This window comes from Gorilla gorilla, chromosome 2 (assembly GCF_029281585.2).
Source record: "Gorilla gorilla gorilla isolate KB3781 chromosome 2, NHGRI_mGorGor1-v2.1_pri, whole genome shotgun sequence".
Taxonomy (NCBI): Eukaryota; Metazoa; Chordata; class Mammalia; order Primates; family Hominidae; genus Gorilla; species Gorilla gorilla.
Window position 1 is genome coordinate 171,690,177 of NC_086017.1, and position 17,980 is coordinate 171,708,156.

The window sequence follows — 17,980 nt, forward strand, 5'->3', positions numbered from 1 at the left end:
GAACAAATATGAGGATGAGATCAATAAGCGTACAGAGATGGAGAATTAATTTGTCCTCATCAAGAAGGATGTGGATGAAACTTACATGAACAACGTAGAGCTGGAGTCTCACCTGGAAGGGCCGACTGTATGAAGTGGAGATCCGGGAGCTGCAGTCCCAGATCTCCAACATGTCTGTGGTGCTGTCCATGGACAGCAGCCACTCCTGGACATGGACAGCATCGTCGCTGAGGTAAGGAGGCAGTACAAGGAGGTTGCCAACTGCAGCTGGGCTGAGGCTGAGAGCACGTACCAGATCAAGTATGTGGAGCTGCAGACGCTGGCTAGGAAGCACAGGGATGACCTGCGGCATACAAAGACTCAGATCTCCAAGATGAACCGGAACATCAGCCAGCTCCAGGCTGAGATTGAGGGCCTCCAAGGCCAGGGGGCTTCCCTGGAGGCCACCGTCCCAGATGCTGAGCAGCGTGGGGAGCTGGCCGTTAAGGATGCCAATGCCAAGCTGTCCAAGCTGGAGGCCACTCTGCAGCGTGTGAGTACCAGGAGCTGATGAACGTCAAGCTGGCCCTGGAAATGGAGGTCGCCACCTACAGAAAGCTGCGGGAGAGCTAGGAGAGCCAGCTGGAGTCTGGGATGCAGAACATGAGTATCCATACGAAGACCACCAGCGGCTATGCAGGTGATCTGAGCTCGGCCTATGTGGGCCTCACAACTCGTGACCTCAGCTATGGCCTGGGCTCCAGCTTTGGCTCTGGCACAGGCTTCAGCTCCTTCAGGTGCACCAGCTCCACCAGGGCCGTGGTTGTGAAGAAGATCGAGACCCGCGATGGGAAGCTGGTGTCTGAGTCCTCTGACTTCCTGCCCAAGTGAACAACTGTGGCAGCCCCTCCTAGTCTGCCGCTCCTGTGGCTGCCACAGACTCCAGGAGGGAGGCTGCTGTGTGGGGAAGCACAGACAACAGGAGACGCCCCGCTGAGGCTCAACCCACCCGCGGGGGAGTTTACTGTCTGGGGACCCCCCTTGCCCATGCTTCCAGCTAGAAAACAATTGTGGTTTTTTTTTTTGGTCCAAAATAAAACCTCAGCTAGCTCCACCACAAAAAAAAAAAAAAAAAAAAAAATTGTGGATTGAGTCGTTATTGCTTCTAGTTTACTGAGTTCCTTCTATTTATATAAATTCTTGATTTGATATCAAGCTCATTCTGGGGTGAAAGTTTAGGGAATAAATCAGACTTACATTTCAGGGCAAAACCCCCTACGTATTTAAAAGTAGTTGTGACACACTTCGTTAAACAATTATCCTTAATTATAATTCTTAGTCTATTGGCTTAAATTTATTACTTGAAATTGTCACTACTCGTTTGCCAAGTTTACATGTTTAGTGTGTATACTTAACAGTTCCTCCCAGATAGAAGATACATAATTTATCAAATGGGCAAAGAAGTCCTTCAGGGAGTTGGTAATAGCTCTACATGCTGATTGGTAATTGAATTAGCAAGATATGGTAGATCTAACTGATTAGGAGGTTTCAATTTAACTTGCTGAACTAAGGAAGTAAAATGCAGAATTATTAACCATTTCAATATTATCTTAATTTGGGATGTGATAATTAATTACCACAAACTGGGTGGCTTAAACAACAAACATTTATTTCTCACAGGGAGGACATGAAGTCCATTATTAAGGCCGATCTGGTATCTGGTGAGAACTCACTTCCTGGTTTGGAGATGGCTATCTACTTATTGTATCCTTGTATATTGGATAGTAGCCAGGGAGCAAGCTCTCATTTCTCTTATACGGGCACTAATCCCACTCATGAGGGCTTCACCATCATGATCTAATTACTTCCCTCAAACCTCACCCTTAATGCCATCACATTGGGGGTTAAGATTTCAACATAAATTTTGGGGGAACACAAACATTTAGTACATAACTAACACAGACTATTTAACAAAGATGCTTTTTTATGTATATGAAGTATAGTTGTTATAACCAAACACCAGAAAACCTATTCTCTATCTGAGACCTGTTTTGCAATAGGCTATTTGGTGTTAGGTAATGATCTTCTGACTTATAATCACTCTTGGTATTGGGAAAGTCTAAAATATTATAGAGATACTTGCTTTCAGTGTGTCATGAAATTCTCTTTGAGTCACTTTCTGAATAAAGAAACTCTGTTCTGCAACAGACATTTGTGAAAGGATTTGTGAAGACTTACATAGGATTTTGGTTGATCAAATGCAATCTCAAAAATAATTATACTTGTTAAGCAGTTTAGACTCTTCTCATGATATATGCATTAAACTGAAGATTATAGAATCTTTCTTTGTAATATGGATCCTATGGTTTCTGTTACTGTTTGGGGGAATACCTGTTATGTTATATGCATGATATATGCATTAAACTGAAGATTATAGAATCTTTCTTTGTAATATGGATCCTATGGTTTCTGTTACTGTTTGGGGGAATACCTGTTATGTTTGATTTCCAGAGCAAAAGCCTGGGTAGTGTTGGCTGAAAAAAGAAGGAATTTCTTACTTTTTTTTTTCTTTTTTTTTTTTTTTTGAGACAGGGTTTCACTCTGTTTCCCAGGCTAGAGTGCAGTGGTGCGATCTCGGCTTACTGCAACCTCTGCCTCCTGGGTTCAAGCAATTCTCCTGCCTCAGTCTCCCACGTAGCTGCGATTACAGGCACTCGCCACCACACCCGGCTAATTTTTGTATTTTTAGTAGAGACGGGGTTTTACCATGTTGGTCAGGCTGGTCTTGAACTCCTGACCTTGTGATCCGCCCACCTCGGCCTCCCAAAGTGCTAGGATTACAGGCATGGTACTGCGCCCGGCCTCAGGAATTTTATATATTGCTAAATCTTACTAAAATATAATTGTTTTTGTTACAGTTGGACTGCTGCTTTTTTGAGAGAAAAATATTAAGCCTTTGGTAATATACCTTTATTTTCTCTGGAAAACAAAGTTGATCAGGTAGTAGGGACTTCATTCATTCATTTTCATTGCCAGACTTTTCTGACTTATAACTTGGGGAGCCTGGAGAAACAACTGTTACCAAATATTGAGCACCTACCATATTCTAAGTCTAGGTGTTTTATCTATGCAAAGTGTTTTCTTTTAAAATTATTATTGTTATTTCTATTTCTGCTATTATAGGCAGATAATTTTGACTGAAGCCCCTGGTAAAAGATGATAAATTAAAAGGCTAGCCATTGATGTTATTATTATTATTATTTTTGAGACAGAGTCTCACTCTGTTGCCCAGGATGGAGTACAGTGGGGTGATCTCCGCTTACTGCAACCTCCACCTCCCGAGTTCAAGCGATTCTCCTGCCTCAGCCTCCCGAGTAGCTGGGATTACAGGCGCCTGCCACCATGCCCAGCTAACTTTTTTGTATTTTTAGTGGAGACATGGTTTCACCAGGTTGGCCAGCCTGGTTTCAAACTCCTGACCTCAAGTGACCCGCCTGCCTTGGCCTCCCAAAGTGCTAGGATTACAGGCGTGAGCTGCTGCCCCTGACCATTGATGATAATTTGATTGAGAGGGATGAATCTAGTTTTTCTTTAGGTTTTTTTTTTTTAAACAATTTTAACTATTTAATTGGAGAAAAACAGAATTATAGGCCCAGCCTCCAGGCCCAATAGTCTCATTTCAGACAAGCTCCCTACCCCTATCTATTTTTGTTGTTTAAACTTTTTATTTTAAACTAATTACAGATTCACAGGAGTTCCAAAAAAATGTACAAGGAGATCCCATATGTCCTCTACTGAGTCTCTCCCAATGGTATCATCTTGTATAACTGTAGTACATTATCAAAACAAGGAAATTGATATTGATATAATCCACAGAGGTTATTCAGAGGGGAGGCAAGACATTAGAATGTAAAGAATATATGAAAGCATGAGGCAATATCCATGTATTGGAACCTTTTATAACCTTATACTTTACAGGAAAAAATTCTATAATGACAGTGATGACAGTTGTTACCAAATATGGAACACCTACTGTATTCTAGGTTTAGGTATTTTATTATCGTTATTTGTATTTATTTTGTATTTCTGCTATTATAGGCAGGTAATAGTTAATGAGCACTTTCGTGGCAGTCAGTCTTTTTTTTTTTAGAGATGGAGTTTTGCTCTGTTGCCCAGGCTGGAGTGCAGTGGTGCAATCTCGGCTCACTGCAACTTCCGCCTCCTGGGTTCAAGTGATTTTCCTCCTGCCTCAGCCTCCCGAGTGGGCGCGAGCCGCCACACCCAGCTAATTTTTGTATTTTAGCAGAGACGGGGTTTCACCATGTTGGCCAGGCTGGTCTCAAACTCCTGACCTCAAGTGATCCGCCTGCCTCGGCCTCCCAAAGTTTTGGGATTACAGGCGTGGGCCACTGCACCCAGGCTGGCAGGCATAAAAAGCACCTGTAATCCCAGCTACTCGGGAGGCTGAGGCAGAAGGAGAATCACTTGAACCGGAGAGGGGGAGGTTGCAGTGAGCCGAGATCACGCCACTGCACTCCAGCCTGGGCAACAGAGCAAGACTCTGTCTCAAAAAAAAAAAAAAAAAAAGGCTGACTGCCACGTAAGTGCTCAATAACTATTACCTGCCTATAATAGCGGAAATACAAATAATAATAAAAAATACTTTATATAGATAATGTATGTATGCAATATATGTATGTTAACTCATTGAATTCTCACCACCACGATATGAGTTAAGTATAGTCACTTGACAGATGAGAAAATTGAAGAACAAAGAAGTTTAGTAATTTGCCCAAGATCACACAGTAGCGTGCATTTGAACTGGGCATGACACCAGAGCTGGCACTCTTAATTACCATGGAGATACATAAACTTCACTGTGCATAGCAACCTTTAAAGGTAGACATTTCCATTTTCTGTATGAGGAACCTGAGGTTCAAAGAAGGGAAGTAATTTGCTCAAGACCCTACACAACTAACAGGTGCTAGTGTGTCTGGAATTGGTGGGTTCTTGGTCTCACTGACTTCAAGAATGAAGCCGTGGACCCTCGCGGTGAGTGTTACAGTTCTTAAAGGCAGCATGTCTGGAGTTTGTTCCTTTTGATGTTCGGATGTGTTCGGAGTTTCTTCCTTCTGGTGGATTCGTGGTCTCGCTGGCTCAGCAGTGAAGCTGCAGACCTTCGCGGTGAGTGTTACAGCTCATAAAGGCACTGTGGACCCAGAGTCAGCAGCAGCAAGATTTATTGCAAAGAGAGAAAGAACTAAGCTGCTACAGTGTGGAAAGGGACCCCAGCGGGTTGCCGCTGCTGGCTTGGACAGCCTGCTTTTATTCTCTTATCTGGCCCCACTCACATCCTGCTGATTGGTAGAGCCAAGTGGTCTGTTTTGACAGGGCACTGATTGGTGCGTTTACAATCCCTGAGCTAGACCCAAAGGTTCTCCATGTCCCCACCAGATTAGCTAGATACAGAGTGTGAACACAAAGGTTCTCCAAGTCCCCACCAGAGTAGCTAGATACAGAGTGTCAATTGGTGCATTCACAAACCCTGAGGTAGACACAGGGTGCTGATTGGTGTGTTTACAAACCTTGAGCTAGATACAGAGTGCGGATTGGTGTATTTACAATCCCTGAGCTAAACATAAAGGTTCTCCACATCCCCACCAGACTCAGGAGCCCAGCTGGCTTCCCCCAGTGGATCCCGCACCCGGGCTGCAGGTGGAGCAGCCTGCCTGTCCCACGCCGTGTGCCCACACTCCTCAGCCCTTGGGTGGTCGATGGGACTGGGCGCCGTGGAGCAGGGGGCGGCACTCGTCGGGGAGGCTCGGGCTGCACAGGAGCCCATGGAGCCGGGGGGAGGCTCAGGCATGGCAGGCTTCAGGTCCCGAGCCCTGCCCCGCGGGAAGGCAGCTAAGGCCCGGGAGAAATTGAGCACAGCAGCTGCTGGCCCAGGTGCTAAGCCCCTCACTGCTGGGGCCGGTGGGGCCGGCCGGCCGCTTCGAGTGCGGGGTCCACCGAGCCCACGCCCACCCAGAACTCGCGCTGGCCCGCAAGCACCTCACGCAGCCCCGGTTCCTGCCCGCACCTCTCCCTCCACCCCTCCCCGCAAGCTGAGGGAGCCGGCTCCGGCCTTGGCCAGCCCAGAAAGGGGCTCCCACAGTGCAGCGGCGAGTTGAAGGGCTCCTCAAGTGCCGCCAAAGTGGGAGCCCAGGCAGAGGAGGTGGGGAGAGCAAGCGAGGGCTGTGAGGACTGCCAGCACGCTGTCACCTCTCACTGGAACCCTAGTTGGAGTCCAGCCCTGCCTAGCTGTAAACCCCTGTGATTTCTAGTGGACCATTCTAGATAGACCCTGGCCTATCACACTGATCTCAGCTGGATCTCTGAAGAGGTCTAGTTCTGAAATGCCCAAGGGAATGGTTTGCAAACTTCAGAATGCCTTAGAATCACCTGGAAGGTTAAAAACCAGATTGGTGGCCTTTATCCTCAGGGTTTCTGTTTCAGTAAATTTGGGACAGCCTTTGAAGATGTGAATTTCTAACAAGAGCTCAGAGGATGCTAATGATGTTTCAGTTCCTAGAGTATACTTTGACAACTACTAAATCTGGCCCAACAGAGCTCATTATAAGATAGTTTCCGCATTAAGATAAGAACAGAGTTAAAATAAGGGTTAATTAGGCATCATAGTAATAGATCATATATCACGCAACACTTCAAAATACCGCATGTCAGCTGGGCATGGTGGTTCACAACTGTAATCCCAGCACTTTGGGAGGCCGAGGCAAGTGGGTCGCTTGGGCCCAGGAGTTTGAGACCAGCCTGGGCAACATGGTGAAACCCTGTCTCTATGAAAAAAAAAAAAAAAGGAAAGAAAAAACAAGAAAAAATTAGCCGGGTATGGTGGAATGGTGGCATGGTGGCATGAGCCTGTAGTCCTAGCTACTCGGGAGGCTGAGGTGGGAGGATCACTTGGGCCTGGGAAGTTGAGGCTGCAGTGAGCCATGATCACACCACTGCACTCCAGCCTGGGTGACACGAGTGAGACCCTGCATCAAAAAAAAAAAAAAAAAGTAATGAGTGTGTAAATTCATTGTTATAGATTTCTTGCTTGAAAAAATGTACCAAACGATTAGTGTTTCAAGGACAGCATTTAACAAACCAGTAATACCCAGTTCCATACTACTTTCTGAATAGATGTATGTACTACTTTCCTGGGTTTCTCTCTGCTTCTAGTTTTCCTCTTGAGTTTTCTCAAATGCTATTTTCTTTATGGCATTCTTCACCAAGACTGGCTCCATTGAGCATGCAAAGTCTATTCTGAGTTTTTTGGTGTTAGCTTAAATCTCATATACTCTGCCACTGCCTTCCCTAGCTCCTTGAAGGAACAAGCCTGTCCTCATTCTTGTATCAATTCTCAAAGAGGCAGATTGTCTCCATTAACTATTCTTCCTCTGTTTCTGAATTTTAGCCCATTTGCCAGATTCTCTGTTTCCCTTCTACTAGTCTCCTTTTCAGGGCTCTCCCCCTAGAGGTCCAGTCAGGAGGATTGGAGTTTCCTGCCCCATCTGGACTGACCTTTTGGAACTATCTCTGACACCAACAAACAAAACGGAACTACTGGGTTAGCTTCTCTGTTTTTAGTCACCCTGTTCAGGGGGATTCCTTTACAATCAAAACAAGGAAAAAAAGAAAACTGTTCATTTTTAATCCTTTTTTTATTTCTGCTAATGGTGCTACACATTTACTTGAGCTGAAAACATTAAGTAACTTTGATTTTTCATCCTTTTCTTTTGCATCCCACACTCAATCAATGCCAAATTGTAATGATTAAGTATCTTCACAGAGTCTCTCACATTTGCCTACTTTTCATTCCCAATGCCTCTGCCCTGTTCAAGACTTGTAAGAATTGTTTCATATTCGTGATATTTCAGAGTTGGGAGAAAGTATAAATATTACCTAGATCAATCATCCATTTTGTGCTTGAATTTTCACTTCAATATTCCCATCAGGTGGTTTTTCCAACCTCAATACTTCTTGAGTCATAGCCCATTAGCCTTTAGAGGATACCGTTAGAACATTTTTCTTGAAAGACACATGTGCATCTAATCATCTAAAACAAAAAGTAATTGTAATATTTAGATATTTAGAGTAAAAGCAGTTAAATATCTATGGAAATAACAAAGGGCAAATGCATTAAGTAGAGCTCTTTTTTGTATTTGTGAAAATGATATAATTCTATCTTCAGTAATACCACACACCTGAATTATGGGTTCTGTTTCGAAATGTGAGAATAATTAGAGTGCTAATCAGACTGGTGAAAATTAATTCTCATGAATATAAGTGTCTTTAATAATTTTAATGAAGACAGACTAATGTCCTAAAACAGATGATTGCCTTGGATAATCTCATATAAGTAGGATTCTGATGTGTTTATTAGTTGTTTTTCTTTATTACTGAGCATAGATTATATGTAATATATGGTACCATGTATACACACATGATTATAATTGTGTAACATGAATTAAAAGATAGTGTAAGATTGAACACTTCTAGGGCATGGGATTTAGTCTTGAAATACACACCTCATAGGATTTATCAGATTTCTATTTATAGTCTGTCACCATGTTATAAAAAACCCTGAAGTCTCTTGGAGAACTTCTCAAATAGAATTTCAACAGATTCTCCAGATGCCTATGAAGTCAAAGTTTTATAGTTCCTGCTGTGCCATTTATGCTTAGTTACCACTGGTTACCTTATGATGGACTTCAGACAAAATCTTTAACAACAAATCTTTTAATGTTTTTCTTCCTGCTTTCCCACAGTGTTGAATCCTGGAAACACTTGTCTTTCACCTACATGCTTATCCCAACACTTTCATTAGGGCCTGTTAAAGGTTGCTATTCATATAACTAATGAGAATAAGAGCCTGGTAAGTGTTAGATCATCTTTAGAGCCCATTAGATATTAGAATGTCTTATGCCCTTGTTTTTGGCTACAAACCTAAGATCTGCCTAATCAAACTTGATGTTCTACATGGCAGAACATAGCTACCATACTGATCCCAAATTAGACTTCCCAGGTTTTTAGTTCTGCTTATAAATAGAAGCATCAGAGGAAACGTTTAACTTGTAGACAGATCAAGTCAATTAACAACTAGTAACACTACTATTTGGTTAAGTCAAGAATATCATAGAGCCATTTAGAGCAGTAGAAAAATATCAGTACCCAAGTGACCTAGAAGAACTATTTAATTTCTAGAGATAAGAAATACCTGCTGTTTTATATTTATCTTCTCACTTTTTTCTTATGCTTCTACTTGTGACACGAAAAGAGGAAAAAATTACCCTCCATTTATTGTTGAGATAGTCATTAGAACGGAAAACTCTTTAAGAGTAGTTAAATTTTGCCACAGAAGTCTTTAGTAATACCACACACCAGGATTATAGACTCTGTTTTGAAATGTGAGCAGAGCCATATATCTCTGTCTCCTCGTTGGATTTCAGTCAGTCCTCTTGGAGGCACTCTTGTGATATGTGAAGTGATCCAAAGGGTACTCTGGCAAATCGTTGATCTTGGCACCCTTAAAATGCTAACTCCTTTTAGGGATAATTTAAATACAATTTGTGTTGACTTTATTACTCAAGATAATAACAAAGAAGGAAAGGGAAGGATAAACCACATGTGTGTTTCTACCCACCACTCATATGCAACCCCTTACTGTAGTGTATATCTTAGTATATACTGAGTGTAATTTATAGTGTAATATATAGTACAGCATATATCTAAGGGTATAGTGTTGTGTATAGTCAGGCCTGGCTTTATGGACATGTGACTCATACAGCCAAACAGAGCTCCATGCATGGCTTAAAACTCTGCTGTCACTGTCTTAGAAATTCTGTTTTTAAATTGGTGGCTCAACATTTTCATTTTGCACTGGTCCTTACAAATATGTAGTCTGCCATATTTAGTGTAGCATATACGTAGTACCATGTATCAGTGTACCTATAGTGTAGCATATGTATCTTGTACTCCTTACCTACCCACAATTCTTTTTTCACATGCATTCCTTCAGTTTTTTCCTTAAAACTGTCTATATAATATTTCCAGTTTAAATGTAAACAAGTGATATGGTTTTGCTCTGTGTCGCCCCCCAAATCTCATCTTGCAGCTCCCATAATTTCCACGTGTTGTGGGAGGGACCCAGTGGGAGATGGCTGAATCATGGGGGCGGGTCTTTCCCGTGCTGTTCTCATGATAGTGAACGGATCTCATGAGATCTGGTGGTTTAAAAAATGAGTTTCTCTGCGCAAGCTCTCTCTTTGCCTGCTGCCACCCACGTAAGATGTAACTTGCTCCTCCTTGCCTTCTGCCATAATTGTGAGGCCTCCTCAGCCATGTGAAACTGTAAGTCCCAAAAACCTCTTTTTATTTTTTTGTAAATTGTCCAGTCTCAGTTATGTTTTTATCAGCAGCATGAAAACAGACTAATATAACAAGTAAGGTAAATGTAAATAGAATCATAGTACATATGCCATTCTGAAACCTGTTTTTTTCATTTAACACATTAGGGACATTGCTTCCTGTTAATTTATCTCATACTTTGTGATTTCTGAAGAATATTGTCTGGTATAGATAAACCATAATTTATTTAACCAGTCTCCTACTGATGGACATATATTGTTTCCTGTTCTTTGCTGTGACAAAGAGTGAACATATTTGAATATACTTGTTTGTGGATTTGCCCTATTATTTCCTTAGAATAAGTTTCTAGAAGTAGAATTGCTGAGTCAAAGGGTAAGAACATTTTATGAACATTTTAAAATGCGATAATACTTTTGGGTTGCTCCTCAGAATGATTATACCAGATTATACCTATCTAAATCCCACCAGTAGTGTACAAGCATGTTTGTTGCCCCACATGCTAACTGAGCATAATAACTCAATTGCATCTCTGCTAATCTGATAGTCCCTGCAATTTTTAATGGTCTTGGCCTGTGTTATTAGCTCACTGGGATATCACTGATTCTGCTAATATGGAATGGCAGTGTATTAAATTAAACATCATTGTACCTATCAAAGTGAGTACCTTTTAGGTAGTAATTTTGGATTGGCCTTTTTAGCCAAATATGAGGTACTCTAAGCTCCCAACTTTTCTTTTAAGCTAATAAGGTTTTTACTTTCCATGTGTACCATTTAGGGATCCTGTAAGTGCTCAAAGAGATCTTCAGGACACTGACCTTACTTTCTGCTCTTAATCCCTGACTATTTAAAAAAATTATTTTAAAACAAGTTCAGACTTTCAAAAAAGTTGTAAAAGAATAGTACAAAGAATTCCCATATACCTTTCATCCAAGTTCCCCAAATGTTAACATTTTACACATTTACTCTTGCATCCTCTCTCTGTTTCTCTGAACTCTCAGAGTTGAGTTGCAGACATGATGTTTCTACCCCAAATGCTTCAAGTTCATTCTCTTCCATAATCACAGTCTAATTATCTAAATCAGGAAAATTGACATGAAATTCTTATCTATAGACATCATTTAAATTTCATCAATTTTCCCAAAAATATTCTTTATAGAAAAAGAAGAAAAAAAAATTTCAAGTTCAGGATTCAAACCAACATCACACATTACATTTAGTTGTCATGAATACCTCCTTTCTTTTTTTGATCATATTTTTTTCCAGACAAATCCCAGGATGATATAGATAAATACTTTTTGGCAACCTAAATACTAAAAATATGGTTGGTTAGTTTTTTTGTATCTATATGTTCTAAAACAGAGAAAAAATGCTTAAAAAGGAAAAGACAAGGCCGGGTGCGGTGGCTCACGCCTGTAATCCCAGCACTTTGGGAGGCCGAGGTGGGTGGATCACTTGAGGCCAGGAGTTCGAGACCAGCCTGGCCAACATGGGGAAACCCCATCTCTACTAAAAATACAAAAATTAGCCGGGCGTAGTGGCATGCTTCTGTAATCACAGCTACTCGGGAGGCTGAGAAAGGAGAATTGCTTGAACCCGGGAGGCGGAGATTGCAGTGAGCTGAGATCACGCCACTGCACTCCAGCCTGGGTGACAGAGTAAGACTCTGTCTCAAAAAAAAAAAAAAAAAAGGAAATGACGAGATCCAACAGGTTAGAGAGGTGGTGTATTCCGACCATAGATAATAGAAATTTGCAGCATTGAATCATAAGTTGTAAAAAATTAAAATATCAGAAACCTTTAACAATACTCTGAACCTTTAAGAAAAGGTTTTCCAGAGACTTTCTAAACGGATTGTTTGCCACCGTTGCTAATAGTATCAGATGTTGAGAAGTTTTATTTGATTACATGCAAATAAAGTTACCTCTAAGTCCCTAGAAAGCCTAGAGAAAAGGGAAAATTGAACAGATATAATGAGAAATACCTCTTCCCACTCAACATTGGAGATGAACAGCATTTGTGTTCTTAATAAGATAACACTAAACAGCTTTCCTTTCTCTCGAATCTTTTGTTAAAGACCAACATAATGCGTAGATCCAAAATGGTGGCATAGCAGCAAGCTGGCTTCACTCTCCCCCACAGAAAACTAAAAACAAATGTACAGCTCCAAGATTATCACTAGCAATATCCCAGAACTCAAATATGAAGATGAGACAGTTCCTGCGCCCACAGAAAAGTGAAAAAAGTCTGAGAAGAGAGAGAATAGAACTTCCACATCTATGATGTCCCGCCCCACATTTGGCCCAGCAATAAGGGTGCGAAAATTCTTCCCCGACACAGTTTCTACACTGGAAAAAGTGAGACTGAAGTGGACAACCAGCTTCCTCATCAATTTGGGTTCCCTGGCAGGAGACTTGTGCCTGCTTTAACCACAGGGCACATTGTGAGTGCCTAAAGGGAGAAATATCCCTGAGAATAGGCAGAGACAAAGGGAGGAGGCAGTACTACCATGCAGCCCTGAAAACTCTGCTGTGTAACTCAGCTAAAGGGGACACCAGATGAGAATGATTGCTCAGCAGCAACATGCTGTAGGAGATTTGTTCCACAGGTCCCCTGGGCACAAACCACTAGCCAGCCTTCCACACTGCCAAAATATCTTCTTTAGGACTTCCCCAGTTTGGGAAGGGCAGTGCTGTGATTGTTTACTATAACTGAGGTGAAGCTGGGCTTAAGGAGCCACATAGAACTGAAAAGGAAGAAGCAACCTAGTGGTTAAGAACCTCTGAGCAAATATATCTAATAAAAACCAAAATAAGCTAGTCAAAGAAGACTGGAATAAATAATCTTTCAATGCAAAGACACAGATGTACATCCACAAGAAACAACAGCAAATGGGGAAAGATGATCTCCCCAAATGGACAAAGCAAGGAACCAGTAACTGACCCCAGTGAGATGGTAATATGTGAACTCTCTGACCAATAATTTAAAACAGCAGTTTTAAGGAACTCAGTGATTTCCAAGATAACACAGAAAAGCAGTTCAGAAGTTTATCAGAGAAATTTAACAAAGAGATTGAAATAATAAAAAAAATCAAACAGAAGTCTTGGAACTCAGAAATACATTTGCTGAACTGAAAAGTTCATTAGAAGCTCTCAACAGCCAAATGGATCAAGCAGAGGAAAAAAATCAGTGCTCTCAAAGACAAGCTATTTGAAAATACACAATGAAAGGAGAAAAAAAGGAAACCAACAAAGATCATCTACAAGATATAGAAAATTGCCTCAAAAGACCAAATCTAAGAATTATTGGTGTTCAAGAGGGAGTTGAGCAATAGCATGGGGTGGAAAGCTTATTCAAAGCAATAATAAAATGAAACTTTCCAAAACTTGAGAAAGACATAAGTATTCAGGTACAGGAAGGTCAGAGAACACCAAACAGATTTGATTAAAATAAAACTACCCCAAGGCATATAATAACACTCAAAGGACAACGACAAAGGAAAAATGCTGAAAGTGGCAAGAGAAAATAAGCAGATAACATATAAAGGAGCTCCAGTTTATCTGGCAACAGACTTCTCAATGGAAATCACATAGGCCAGGAGGGAGTGGAATAACATTTTTAAAGTGAGGGAGTTTTTTTTTTAAGCTGCCATCCAAGGATACTGTCTCCAGCAAATTTATCCTTCAACCATGAAGGAGACAAAAGTCTTTCCCAGACAAACAAAAGCTGAGAGAACTCACCACCATCAGATTTACCTTACAAGACATATGAAAGGGAGCTCTTCAACCTGAAACAATTTGTTTGTACTAATGTACAAAACAAAAAGAAAAGAAAACTAAAAAAAATTTGAAACTATAAAACCCACTGGTGAATCTAAGTACATGAACAAACTCAGAATACTCTCATACTGTAATTGTGGTATGCATTCTACTCATAATTCTAGTATGAAGCCCAAAAGACAAATCTGTCAAAAACAATAATAGCTACAGTAACCTGTCAAGAGATAGATAATTTAAAACACATAAATTGAGACAACTAAAAGTCAAGAGGGGGAGGGGGATGGAGTTAATATGTAAATTTTTTAAAAATTATTTTCTTTGTTTTTATTCTATTTTTTGTGATCTAAGATAAGTTGCCATCTCTATAAAATAATTTCTTACATCTGCAAGATGCTTTTTATAATCCTCAAGGTAACCACAACACAAAAACCTATAATAGATACACTAAAAATAAAAAACAATGAATTAAAAATACTACCAGCGAAAATCACTTAGCCATGAAAGAAGACAGCAAGAAAGGAAGTAAGAGGAGAGAAGGTACAAAACCACCAGAAAATAAGAATCAAAATGGCATTAGTAAGTCTTTGCTTACCGATAATAACACTGAATATAAATTGACTCAATTCTCTGATTAAAAGGCACAGGGTGGCTGAATGGATAAAGAACCAAGACTTGGCTACATGCTACCTACAAGAAACCAATTTTGCCTATAAAGATGCACATAGACTGAAAGTGAAGAGGTGGAAAAAGAGATTCTATGCAACTGGAAACAAAAAAAGAACAGGAGTAGCTATACTTATATCAGATGGAACAGACTACAAATCAAAGACTGTAAGAAGAAACAAAGCAGGTCACTATATAATAATAAAGGAGTCAAATCGGCAAGAGGATTTAACAATTATAAATATCTATGCACCCAAAACAGGAGATCCCAAGTATATAAAACAAACATTAATATATCTAAAGGGAGAGATAGATCACAATACAATAATAGTGGGGACTTTAATACTCTACTGTGAGTAATGAACAGATTATCCAGACAGAAAATCAACAAAGAAACATTGGAGTTAAACTACACACTAGACCTAATAGGCCTAACTTATTTACCAAATATTTTACCCAACTGCTGCAGAATACATATTCTGTTTATCAGCACATGGAACAGTTTCCAGAACAGACCATATCTTAGGCCACAAAACAAGTCTGAACAAATTTTAAACAGTAGAAATCATATCAAGTATCTTTCCTGGCCAGGTGAGGTGACTCATCCCTACAATCCCAATACTTTGGGAACCTGAGATGGGAGGATCACTTGAGCCTAGGGGTTTCAGAGCAGCCTGGGCAACATAGTGAGACTCCATCTCTACAAAAAATAAACAAAATTAGCTAGGAATGATGGCACCTGCCTGTAGTCCCAGCTACTTGAGAGGCTGAAGTGGGAGGATCACTTGAGCCTGGGAGCTTCAGGCAGCAGTGAGCCATGATCATACCACTGCACTCCAGCCTGGGCAACAGAGCAAGACCCTGTCTCTAAAAAAAAATAATAAATAAAAATAATTTTAAAAATTACCTTTTTCTGATCACAGTGGAATAAAACTAGAAATCAATAATAAGATAAACCTCAAAAACTTCACAAACAAGTGGAAATTAAACAACATGCTCCTGAATGACAAATGGATCAACGAATAAATTAAGAAGGAAATTAAAAATTTTTGAAGTTAATGAAAAGGAGAATACAGTATGCCAAAATCTGTGGGATAAAACAAAGCAGTACTAAGAGGGAAGTTTATAGCAATAAACACCTATATCAAAACAGTAGAACAACCTCAAATAAACAACTTAATGATGCACCTCAAGGAACTAGAATAGCAAAAACAAGTCAAAATTAGTAGAAGGAAGGAAGTAATAAAGATTAGAGCAGAAATAAATGAAATTGAAACTAAAAAAATTATGGAAGATCAATGAAACAAAAAGGATTTTTTTGAAAAGATAAACAAAATCACCAAACCATTAGCTAGACTAAGAAGAAATAAGAGTGAAGAGCTAAATAAATAATCAGAAACAACTGAGACTACAGAAATGCAAAGGATCATTAGAGATTATTATGAACAACTATATGCCAACAAATTTGAAAACCTAGAAGAAATGGATACATTCCTGGATACAGCAACCTACCAAGATTGAACCATGAAAAAATAGAAAACCTCAACAAACCGATAATGAGTAATGAGAACAAAGCTGTAATAAAAAGTGTACCATCAAAGAAATGCCTAGGACCTCATAGCTTCACTATTGAATTCTACTAAACATTTAAAGAACTAATACCAATTCCACTCAAACTCTTCAAAAAAAAAGGAAGACAAGGGAATACTTCCAAACTCATTCTATGAGGCCAGCATTACCCTGATACCAAATCAGAGAAGGACACAACAAAAAGAAAACTACAGGCCAATATCCCTTATGAAAATCGACACAGGAAAAAAAGTCCTCAAGAAAGTACTAGCAAGTTCTCTTTCCCATCTTGCAAGACGATGGGTGAAAAAGTTGAGAAGCTGGATACTAAGTAGAAGAAACCTGAAGCCAAGAAGGCTGTTACTAATGGCAAGGTGAAAAAGGGTAAAAAAAGGCCAAAAAGGGGAAGCCTCATTGCAACTGAAGTCCTGTCTTCATCAGAGAAATTGGCAGATATTCCCAATCTGCTATGTATTGTGGAAAGGTTATGTACAAGAGGAAGTATTCAGCCGGTAAATCAAAGATTGAAAAGAAAAAGGAGAAGGTTTTTGCAACTGGTTTAATACAAAAGCAGTTGGTGGTGACAAAGTTAAAGGTACTCAGGTGGTTACACTTTGCAAAATGCATAGCTATTATCCTACTGAAGATGTGCCCTGAACGCTGTTGAGCCACAGCCAAAAATCTTTCAGTCAGCACGGAGAAAACTGCGAGGCAGCATCACTCCCAGGACCATTCTGTCCATCCCCCCTGGGCACCACAGAGGCAAGAGGGTGGTTTTCGTGAAGCAGCTGGGCAGTGGCTTCTCACTTGTGACTGGATCTTTGGTTCTCAATTGAGTTCTTCTATGAAGAACACACAAGAAATTTGTCATTGCCACCTCCACAAAAATTGTTATCAGCAATGTGAAAATCCTAAAACATCTTACTCATACTTACTTCAAGAAGAAGAAGCTGTGGAAGCCCAGACACTGGGAAGGTGAGATCATCAACAAAGGAAAAAGAAAAGGAGATTACAGAGCAGTGCAAGGTTGATCAGAAAGCAGTGGACTTGCAAATTTTACTAAAAATCAAAGCGATTCCTTAGCTCCAGGGCTACCTATGATCTGTGTTTTCCCAGATAAATGAAATTTATTCTCAAAAATTGGTGTTCTAAATATCTTAAGAAGAATCTAATTAATTTTTTGATGTGTTGTTGAATTTGACTTTCTAGTTTTCTAAAATGTATCTGTAAATACACTAAAAAAATCAGCAACACATCAAAAAGGTAATTCACCATTATCAAGTGAGATTCATCCCATGGATGCATGGATGGTTCAACATACACAAATCAATAAATGTGACACGTCACATTAACAGAACCAAGAACAAAAACCATATGATTATTTTAATAAATGCTGAAAAAATATTTGATAAAATTCAGTATTCCTTTATGACAAAAGCCTTCACAAACTGGGCATAGAAGAAACATAGCTCAAAATAATAAAGGTCATGTATGACAAACCTACAGCTAACATTAGTATGGAAAAAACTGAAGGCCTTTCCTCTAAGATTTGGAGTAAGACAGGAATTGCCACTTTC

General features: G+C 40.1%; 1 pseudogene; it reads left to right on the plus strand.

The window, feature by feature from the left end:
- Positions 1-16,711: 16,711 nt before the first annotated feature.
- On the plus strand, positions 16,712-17,555 carry LOC101127592 (large ribosomal subunit protein eL6-like; annotated as a pseudogene).
- The last annotated feature ends 425 nt before the right edge of the window (positions 17,556-17,980 follow it).